This window comes from Miscanthus floridulus, chromosome 15, assembly GCF_019320115.1.
Source record: "Miscanthus floridulus cultivar M001 chromosome 15, ASM1932011v1, whole genome shotgun sequence".
Classification (NCBI taxonomy): Eukaryota; Viridiplantae; Streptophyta; class Magnoliopsida; order Poales; family Poaceae; genus Miscanthus; species Miscanthus floridulus.
This window is the reverse complement of record NC_089594.1, coordinates 22,648,110-22,658,332: the sequence shown is the minus strand read 5'-3', so window position 1 is coordinate 22,658,332 and position 10,223 is coordinate 22,648,110. Positions and strand designations below refer to the sequence as shown.

The 10,223-nt window shown below is 47.0% G+C and overlaps 1 pseudogene; it reads right to left on the bottom strand.

Moving 5' to 3' along the window:
* Positions 1–2,361: 2,361 nt before the first annotated feature.
* On the bottom strand, positions 2,362–4,091 carry LOC136509343 (uncharacterized; annotated as a pseudogene).
* Between the last annotated feature and the right edge of the window lie 6,132 nt (positions 4,092–10,223).

Genomic DNA, 10,223 nt, shown 5'->3' with positions numbered 1-10,223 from the left:
AACTTCATTTTAGGGTTTGGACTCGATCTACGGTTTGGAGGCATTTCGGCGTCAAGGGAGTGACCCAACATCTTCACCAAACCACTAGGAAGTGGGGTTGTAAGATTATTTATCCGCAAAGTTAAATTTGGCACTGCTTTTGTAGTTCACGTAGGCGTCGGGACTTCTGACAGTTTGTGCCGGGACTTCTGACGACGTCGGGAGTTCCGACCCAAACTGTCGGGACTTCCGACATTGACTGACAAAATTAAACTTAGCATTTGCAGTTAATTTTTAGATACGCCTATTCACCCCCCTCTAGGCATTGTTAGATCCTTTCAAGCAGGTATGGGACACGGAGCAGCGCGGGACCCCACGTGAAGCAAGCGTGCGACGCGGGCGTCCGAACGCTAGCCCCCGTCGGGATGTCCGGGCGCTAGCCCTTCCCTACAAATAATCATCTAGATTTGCAACACAAGCTTGATTTCACCAGATAATTTTTTGTTTGAATTAACATAGCACAATTAGAAATTGTATGTGTAACAATATATGTATAGAAACCCTAGCAACACGGATTACATAATTTGTCCTTGATACAACTTCAGGAAAGCAACATATAAAAATTGAAAGCTATGTGTGCCAACAACTAGTGATATAGCGTAAACTAATACTCTCCCATTTCAAGTTATAACATGTTTTGGCTTTTCTAGATACATTGGTTTTAGGTTGTGTTTAGTTCCATGGATATCCATGGATGGGACATGGATATCCATAGATACAGGGTGTTTGGTTGGATGGACAAACTGAACCTGGATATCCACAATAGGGAATATTCTGGGTAAATGCTGGATATTCTGGCCCTAAAAAATCTGACGAATGAGGATATCCACATGTTGATTAGCGCATGTTTTGTGTGACAATTAGAGTAGTATAGTGCTAATTAACATATTTTATTTTTTAATTAGTGATTATAATGACAAGATTAGTGTCGGTGCATATTTATTAGGGTATAATTAGTTGTTATTATTTTTAAATAATAGATATAATTAGTCAAGTATTCTCATCCCAAGCAATCTCATCCATCTAACCAAATAAAAAAATAGTTCACCACATTCATCTAACCAAACAGACAACATGGATATCCATATTCCGAAATCCATGGATGGTCATATCCCATTCACCCTTGTCCTCAAACCAGACACACCCTTCCTATATATCTAGACATAGTGTATATCTAAGTATATAACAAAAGTTATGTAACTAGAAAAACCAAAACATTTTATAATTTAGAATAGAGAAAGTACGTGGGTTGCTTGCAGATACACAACGTCCGCTAGGTTCGTGTTATTAGCGGATTTTCGAGGAAGACAAACTATATGCAAGTCCCCTTTTTATCACATATTTGTGGCATATTGATTCATCTTGTCAGTTATTACCGCATATAGCATATTATCTAAACATATGAAGAATAAACAACTCCAATCTAAAAGTCAAGTAAAAATTAATAAATTTATACAGAGGCAACGACCATATAAACAAATATAATATAAAAAACAAAAAAGGGAAGAAGAAGAAGAAGAAGAAAGAGCACCAGAGCAACGGAAAAAATGTCCTGGCCCTGAAAAACAAACAGTCCCTATGATATGAATTGAAACATTTTTAAATCCTAAATATAAGTGTTTTATGTGCAGTCTAATGGAAAATGTTCATCAACTGAGGATAATATATTGCTTGACATATATCTCCGACTACCATAGTACTCTGGAGATGCTGATACAGGAAGTAGCATGTAAAGGCTTTAGGAAGAGAGGGATTATGCCATGAATCTTTAGGATTAACTCCGATTTTGAAGTATAAACAAAGGATTTGGATCCCAATCCCCCCTTCAAAAATAGGCCTTAAGTGTGATCCAAAGAATGTTATATGTATAAGCGATGAAGCAAATTTCAACTCACAACTAAAGATAACATAGCATGACCGCCAAAAAGCACCCAACCATATATAAGTATGCATTGTCAGAGTACAATTTTCTTTTTCAAACTGGATTATTGTTTGAAAGAAGGGATTGCAAGCAGTGACGAAGCCAACGGTGGGGCTAGGGGGGCTCTAGCCCCCCCTACCGATCCTGGACACGTGTAGCCCCTCTAAACCCTCCATTAAAATTTTATGTATATATGTATTAGGTAGGAGGGACTAAGGTTAAGAGAAGATAAAAAAGTCTCTATTCTTTTGTTCAGCCCCTCCTAAATTTTTTTATAGCTTCGTCACTGATTGCAAGTGTCATGAGAACTAACATATCAGAAATTTGGATTTTTTTTGTAGATCTGCGGAAGGATCTGTTGATTGGCGTTGATGGATAACAGATCTTTTTTACCATGAGGATTGACTGATCGGGGTTGTGGAACAACATCAGCTAAGGCAGGATTAAAAAGTTTTGTGCCCAAAACTTGTGCATTGTCGTACAATCGTATTGTAAAGGAAACAACTAACAAGCGATGTAGGAGAGTTACCTCATCCTGGCACATGCTCTTCACCTCGTACGGAACCCACCTTGTGGCTTCCTTCTGTATACTATTCCTCTGTTCCTACAAGACACATGAAAATTATAATTAATAGCTAAGCCTAATTAAACAGAAACAAATGACAGTAGGAAGGATAACGTTGCAAATAAATAAATAAATAAATAAATAAATACATCTACTGATCTACATACCATAAGCTACGGGTGCGGCAGCTGAAGAGATAGTGAACAAGGTCGCTAGGTCCCTGTGCACGGCCATACAGGCTGCAATCATCAATCGCCGGTGACACGGTGTCACTACTGATGAGATGGTATTCTGCAACATAGGCTGGTTGTACTGAACTTGAACGTATATGGATAATAACACTGTCACCCTCAACGGTAGGCAGCACCCTAGAGGAGACACTCATGCTCCTCTCTCCAACAATCAAACAATTGTCTCCGATGCTCTTCATTGGGAGGAACCTTTGCTGCACAAGGTCTGCAAGTTTGTAAACCAAAATCCGCGACATAGATGAATCCTTGTGGCCAATCAGCAGGATGTTCGAATCAGATTCCACCAGACACGTTGGCAGTAGAAGATTGCATACAGGGATTGTGGCAATCAGTCTGGGCGGTTTCAGCGAAAAGCCTGATGAGGTTGCCCCATCCTGAACTGGTGGATCAATCTGGAGAACCTGGTGTACATTTTTGCCACATGAACTGACTAGGAGTATGCAGGATGTACAGCTTGCCCCTGAACGGGAAAGGTGTGTGGCAGGATGGCAATGGCCAGCTTGCCAGAGTCCATTGCTCGTCCAGGGAAGAAGCGAAGGCCACACGGTGTACCTGATGAAGTGCAAGCACGATGGTGATGGCTCCTCCTCCTCCTCGAGTGCCGAAGGAAGCAGCAGCACAGGCCATGTTCGTGAGCTTTTTGAGCCTGTAGGGCGCAGGGCAGCTAAGCAGCACCGTGCCCAGCTGCGGGAGGAGGGGGCCAAGCGGTGGCAGCTCGGTGACGTCGCCGGTGAAAGGGTGGAGGAGGCGGACGGCGCTGTCGTTGTACAGGTCCCGTAGCAGCAGCAGGAGGCCGTCGACGGAGTCGATGGCGCAGTGTCCTGGAGGAGCGGGATCCGGCCGCGCACCATGCGCCCCGTGTCGAGGCTGAGGAAACTGGCGTAGCCGCCCAGGCCGGCGTGGCCGGGGTAGAGGCCGTGGCCCTCAGGGAGCATCATCCAGCGCCGCGGGTGGAACAGCGGGTCCGTCACGCCGCGGCCGCGCGGGGAGTCCGTGCCGGACCGCCAGCCGCGGCAGACGGCCCGGAAGCGGACGTAGTCCAGCAGCAGGTCGCCCGCGGCCAGTAACCGCGACGCGACCAGGCGGACCAGATCTTCGGGCAGCGACGCCCATCCGGGGTCCGAGCTGCGGCGGCGCTTGCTTGTGCTGGCAGTGGCATCCCCCTCGGCACCCGGTGCCGGAGGCGACGGCATCTTGATGGATTGGAGATTGCACTCCCGAGTCCCGACCTCGCCAATCTGATCCAGTAACCAGAACAGGATGGAACGCATAAGAATGAAATTTCCGCTCGTGCAACTCGAATCCCCAAATCACATCTCAAAACCGACCGATCTGCCGACTGATGACGCGGGCGTGAGGACGAAAAGCACGACGTCACAAAAAGTCGGTGCTTGCTCTCGCTGCCGACGTCATGGGCAACCATTCTTGTAATCATGTAATTACAATTACTGATAAAAAAATGTTACCTATTATTAATAAGCTAAGAGCATCCTCACTTGATTGAGCAACTGCAATTCCCTTTCTAAAAAATCACAATCCCTCGAAACCTTCCCTCTCAATAAAAAAAACCAACAATATTTTTTCTCAACCCCCTTTCTTTCTCTTTGGTTCACTGACATCTAGAGCCAACGGCCAACGCTACCATACCAAGTGAGCGTTCATGCCTGTGTTCATCTCATCATTTTATAGGCTACCTATAGCACTAAATTGTTACACATTGTAACGCTTTTGGTGTTAGGCACATGTTAAGAAGTGGGTTTAAGACTTAACAAAACACATCAATGGTTTTTCATGTGCCCTAAATTCTTACATACAATGCTAAACTTGAAGGGTTTAAATTGTACTAAATAAGGTCAAACTCAATTTTTTAAAAAATAAACAATTATTAAATACTTTACGTTTAAAAATATGATAATAATTCAAATTTGGTGAACAAAATAATTTGAACATCAATTCATGGATAAAAAGAAACTAAAACTAAGGAAAAGATGAACAACTTATAGTAAAATGAAATGATGAAGCCTTGGAGCTTTAAATGGGTTTTTGCTAATACTAATAATACATGACATGCAACTAAAACCTATTTGCAGGACAGTTTGAAGTTTGTGACTGTCAGCTAGACTCTAATATTTGTGTCCTTCTGAATTGTGTTGTGAACTTGTGAAGCAGTGGGAGAGAGGTGTGTATACCAGAAGAAAAGTAGAGGTGGAGAAAGACGCAGGCTTTCTGTGGCTGTGAAATTGGAATACTTCATTTCACAAGTGGAGCTGGCACCGCAACTTGACTTGAGAATATATGTCTGTCACTACAATGTTAGAGAGCCTCCATTTATCTATTACAGTCAATGTAACAAGCACATGCCTGAGTGTTCAGAAAACAGCAAATCAGTCTTAGCATGCAGGATACATACACTAGGAATGCGAATTTGCAGTGAAACAATGCAGGTGTCTTTGGGCACCGATTTGCAGAGCAGGTCAAAGACAGGTTGCCTTTTTTACAGGAGATCAGCGCTCACCCACTGTCCAGCGACAATGATAGGCTGCTTCAGTGCTATGATTCTGTAAGCTGGGGCTTGATCTGTCCTCATGATTCATGAATCATGATAGTGAGCATGCAGTTTGAAAGCAATAAGGATTGCGTGGAATGAAAATGAATGATTGATTGGAGAGACCTATGTACACACACACACACACACATATATATATATATATATATATATATATATATATATATATATATATATATATATATATAGGGAAGAGGAGATTTCGTGGTTTATAGAAACAGAACCAAACCGAGATCTCCTCGTATCTCTCTAACTAAAATAGAGGACCGGCCGGCTATACCAAGGCACAGGCCCATATACATACGCATATATACATTTATAGTCTAACACCCTCCCGCAGTCACAGCGTCGTGTTGGCGAACGTTGAGACTGGACCTAAACTCCGTGAAGACAGAAGAAGGCAAGCCTTTGGTGAAGATGTCGGCGAATTGGGACGTCGTCGGGACGTGAAGAACGCGGACAGCACCAAGAGCCACTCGTTCTCGGACGAAGTGAAGATCGATCTCAATATGCTTGGTACGCTGATGCTGAACGGGGTTAGAAGACATGTAAACTGTACTGATGTTGTCACAATACACCAACGTGGCTTGACGCAGAGGTGTATGTAGCTCGGACAATAGCTGGCGCAACCAGGAAGCCTCTGCAACCGCATTAGCTACAACACGGTACTCAGCTTTAGCACTGGAGCGGGAGACAGTGTTCTGGCGCTTGGAGGACCAGGAGACCAAGTTGTCACCGAGGAACACAGCGTAGCCCGAGGTGGACTTACGAGTGTCAGGATAACCAGCCCAATCTGCATCTGAGTAGACCACAAGATCAAACTGACTGGAGGCACGTATATGAAGGCCCAAGTCCAAAGTACCATGAACATAGCGAAGAATCCGCTTCAAAGCTGCAAGATGAGGTTCCCGCGGGTCGTGCATGTGTAGACACACCTGCTGTACTGCATAAGCAAGATCGGGGCGTGTGAAGGTGAGATACTGCAATGCGCCGGCAAGACTGCGGTAATCTGTAGCATTAGAAATAGGATCACCATCAGCAGAGAGCTTCGGGTTGATATCAACTGGAGTAGCACACGGCTTGCAATCGGCCATACCAGCACGTTCCAAGATGTCCAACATGTACTGGTGTTGTGACAAGAATAACCCAGAAACAGTGCGCTGAACTTGCATGCCCAGAAAATGATGAAGTTCGCCTAAATCCTTCATAGAAAACTCACGATGTAGGGCTGCAATAATGCAATGACGCAAGTCTGGAGAAGAAGCTGTCAGCACAATATCATCCACATACAGCAGAAGATAAGCAGTCTCAGAGCCACGACGGTTTACAAAGAGTGATGTATCTGTCTTGGCCTCCACAAAACCCAACTGAAGAAGGAAACTGGCGAAACGACTGTACCATGCACGTGGCGCCTGTTTGAGTCCATACAGAGAGCGATTCAGATGACACACATAGTCTGGGCAAGAGGAGTCCTCAAAACCTGAAGGCTGAGCGCAATACACTGTCTCTGAGAGATGCCCATGAAGAAAAGCATTATTCACATCGAGCTGGTGTACCGGCCACTTGCGAGAAACGGCCAGAGACAGAACTGTTCGGACAGCAGCAGGCTTCACAACAGGGCTGAAAGTTTCATCATAGTCAATGCTAGGGCGCTGAGTAAAGCCACGAAGAACCCAGCGCGCCTTGTAGCGCTCGAGAGAACCATCTGCCTTGAATTTGTGCTTGAAGACCCACTTGCCAGTCACCACATTGAATCTAGATGGGCGTGGTACAAGATCCCAAGTGTGGTTGGAAAGCAGTGCTGAAAACTCATCCTGCATAGCGGCATGCCAATTTGGATCAGCAAGTGCGGCGCGATAAGTCCGCAGAAGAGGCGATAGGGAAACCGCTTGAAGAGTGACCGGTTGTTGGAAACCGGCCTTCCCACGTGTCCACATGGCATGCTGGTTAACCACAGGGACAATGGGAATCGCCCCGACAGGGAGGCGAACAGGAGGAACTGGTGGTGATGGTGGTGCAGCGACTGGAGACGTAGTAGCTGGAGCGACTGGCGGTGTAGAAGCAGGTCACGGACGTTGGTTGTACGTCAGCCGAACCGGAGGGACCGGCACCAGGACAACCAAATCGGGTGGAGGCTGTGGGCGTCGGTGGTAGACGAGGCTAGCCCAGCGCTGAAAGCCAGGCGGTGGTCCAGCCGGGGTGGGCGCGACACGACCGGCTAGAGGTGGTGAGCAGCCGACCATCGGGCGCCCTGGGGAGGTGCTGCCGGCCGCTGGGTGCCACGACAAGCAGCTACTACCAGCCGTCAGGGGAGTAGCCAGGCGGGCTGCTGGTGACGACGAGGCAGCTGCAGGCGAGACCTGGCCGGCTAGCAGGCCACCGGAGTCCAAGGGAGCAGCAATGACCCAAGGGGCGCTGCTCCCTAGAAGAAGGGCCGCACGTGGCTATGCGGAGTCACAAGAAGTGCCTGCAGGTATAAAAAATGACGGTGCTGGGGGAGCCATCACAGGGTCAGTGGAGCTCAAAAACTCAAAATCCTGGGGTGAGGGACGACCAGGATCCTCAGAGAACAGGAAGGACGCCTCATCAAAGACCACATGCCGGGAGATGATGATCCGGTTGGATGACTGGTCGAGGCAGCAGTAGCCTTTGTGATAAGGGGAATACCCAAGAAAGACACACAAGGAAGATTGAGGGGCGAGTTTGAGGAGAGCAGTGGCAGAGAGATTGGGGTAGCAACGACACCCAAAGACACGGAGGTGGTCATAAGAGGGCGGTGACCCATAGAGCACCATGTGTGGGGTGGAGAAGTTGAGTGTCTTGGTGGGAAGAATGTTAAGGAGGAGGGTTGCGGTGGAAAGAGCCTCAACCCAATAGGCTGGGGGGGACACTGGCCTGAAACAGGAGGGAGCGAACAACATTATTGATGGTACAAATAATGCGTTCAGCTTTACCGTTTTGAGGCGAGGTATAAGGACAGGACATCCGGAGCTGGATGCCGTGGGAGAGGAATAAGGCGTGGGAAGTATGATTGTCGAACTCGCATCCATTATCACATTGAATACCCTGAATGGGGACACCAAACTACGTAGCCACATAGGCAAAGAAATTAGACTGGGTAGGAAAAGTGTTAGACTTTAGCCGAAGCGGAAAAGTCCAGAGATAATGCGAAAAATCATCAAGTATGACAAGATAATACTTGCAACCAGAAACACTAGGTATAGGTGACGTCCACAAATCACAATGTATTAACTGAAAATTATGAGTGGTTCTAGAAGAGGACACATGAAAGGGTAAACGAGTATGACGACCCAACTGGCAAGCATGACACAATGTTTGGCTAGCATGATTATTACATGGAATAGCGGATGACTGTGCTAACTTAGACAAAACTTCATGGCCAGGATGACCAAGATGCTGGTGCCAAAGTGAAGGGTTGGTAGTGGCGAGGAGAGCAGACGCAGACTCCGGGAACTGCAGCGGATAGAGAGGACCGGAGCTGTCACACCTGATGATCTCTCTCAGAGAGGGAAGATCCTTCACAGAACAACCAAAAGGGTCAAACTCCACAGAACAATTGTTGTCAGAGGTAAACTGGCGTACTAAAACAAGGTTCTTAATAAGTCCAGGTGAAACAAGGACATTATTAAGACAAAGATTATGTGGAAAAGATGTCACGCCAGTGGAGGTAACAGGAAGAAGGTTCCCATTATCGACAACAATATGGGATGGAGATGAAGTATATGGAGGGGAAGCCACGGTGATTATACCAGCGTCTGAAGTCATGTGGTTGGAGGCTCCAGAGTCGAAGTACCAGTTGCTCGATGTAGGCTGTTGGAACGACATGGTCTGAAAGTTCACAGCGAGGCTAGAAGCGTCCCAGCCGGGTGGCGCGATGGCTAGGCTGTACAGACCAGCCGGAGGAAGCGCCCACTGCTGGATGCTAGGATTGACGCCCTAGCCTTGCTGAGCGCCAGTCAAAAGCACCTGAGGGAGCTGCTGCGGTCCACCTGGCCCCTGTTGTACACCAGCGAGAAGTGCATGCGGGTGTGGCAGCGTCGAGGGCAGAGGTCCAGGCCACATGTTGATGGATCTGGTCCATGGCTGATGAAGATTGGGCCACTGCTGCTGCTGCTGGGCACCGCTGCTGTGGGGGAAGGCGCTGTTGGAGTTGCTGCGCCCACCCCCACGCTTGCCTCACCATGTGCGCTTGCCTCCCTTAGACTGCTGCTGCTGGTTCAGCAGCCGCTGCTGGGTAGCGGCTGGTGGAGTGACGGATGAGGTGAAAGGTCCTTGTGTGGTTTTGGTAATTGAGTGACAACCTAGGTGGACTAATTGTGTTTATGTGAGATATATAGGTGATTAGTCCATAGGTACATATGTGTGAGCAACATATGCCATGAAGGTGAAAATGGCTTGGAGATGTTGCAAAGCTCACACATGTGATGATGAAGGAGCTCATTGCACATGAGACATGACATTGAGTCATGTGATCAAGGTGGAGAAGATCAAGACAAGACTTGGCTTGATGGACCAGTTGCAAGCGTGAAGGGCAAGTCGGAGGCTTTGGAGCAATGGACCGCGTGGCGGTGAAGCTTAAGCAAGACTTGGCGCCGATGGACGAAGGCAACGGTGAAAAGCAAGTGAAGTTAAGATCGATGAACCAATATGATCACGTGATGATATGAAGTGGATCATATCATTGTTGATCGTGTTGGTGCATGTGTTGCATCGACATTGGAGGAGATGGAATGGAATGCACAAGGCAAAGGTATAACCTAGGACATTTCATTTCACTGGTCATAGGTGTGTAGAGAAGTTTGTGACCGGGTTTAGGATAGATGGCCATACTATCAAGAGGGGCGAACTTGTTTGCATATC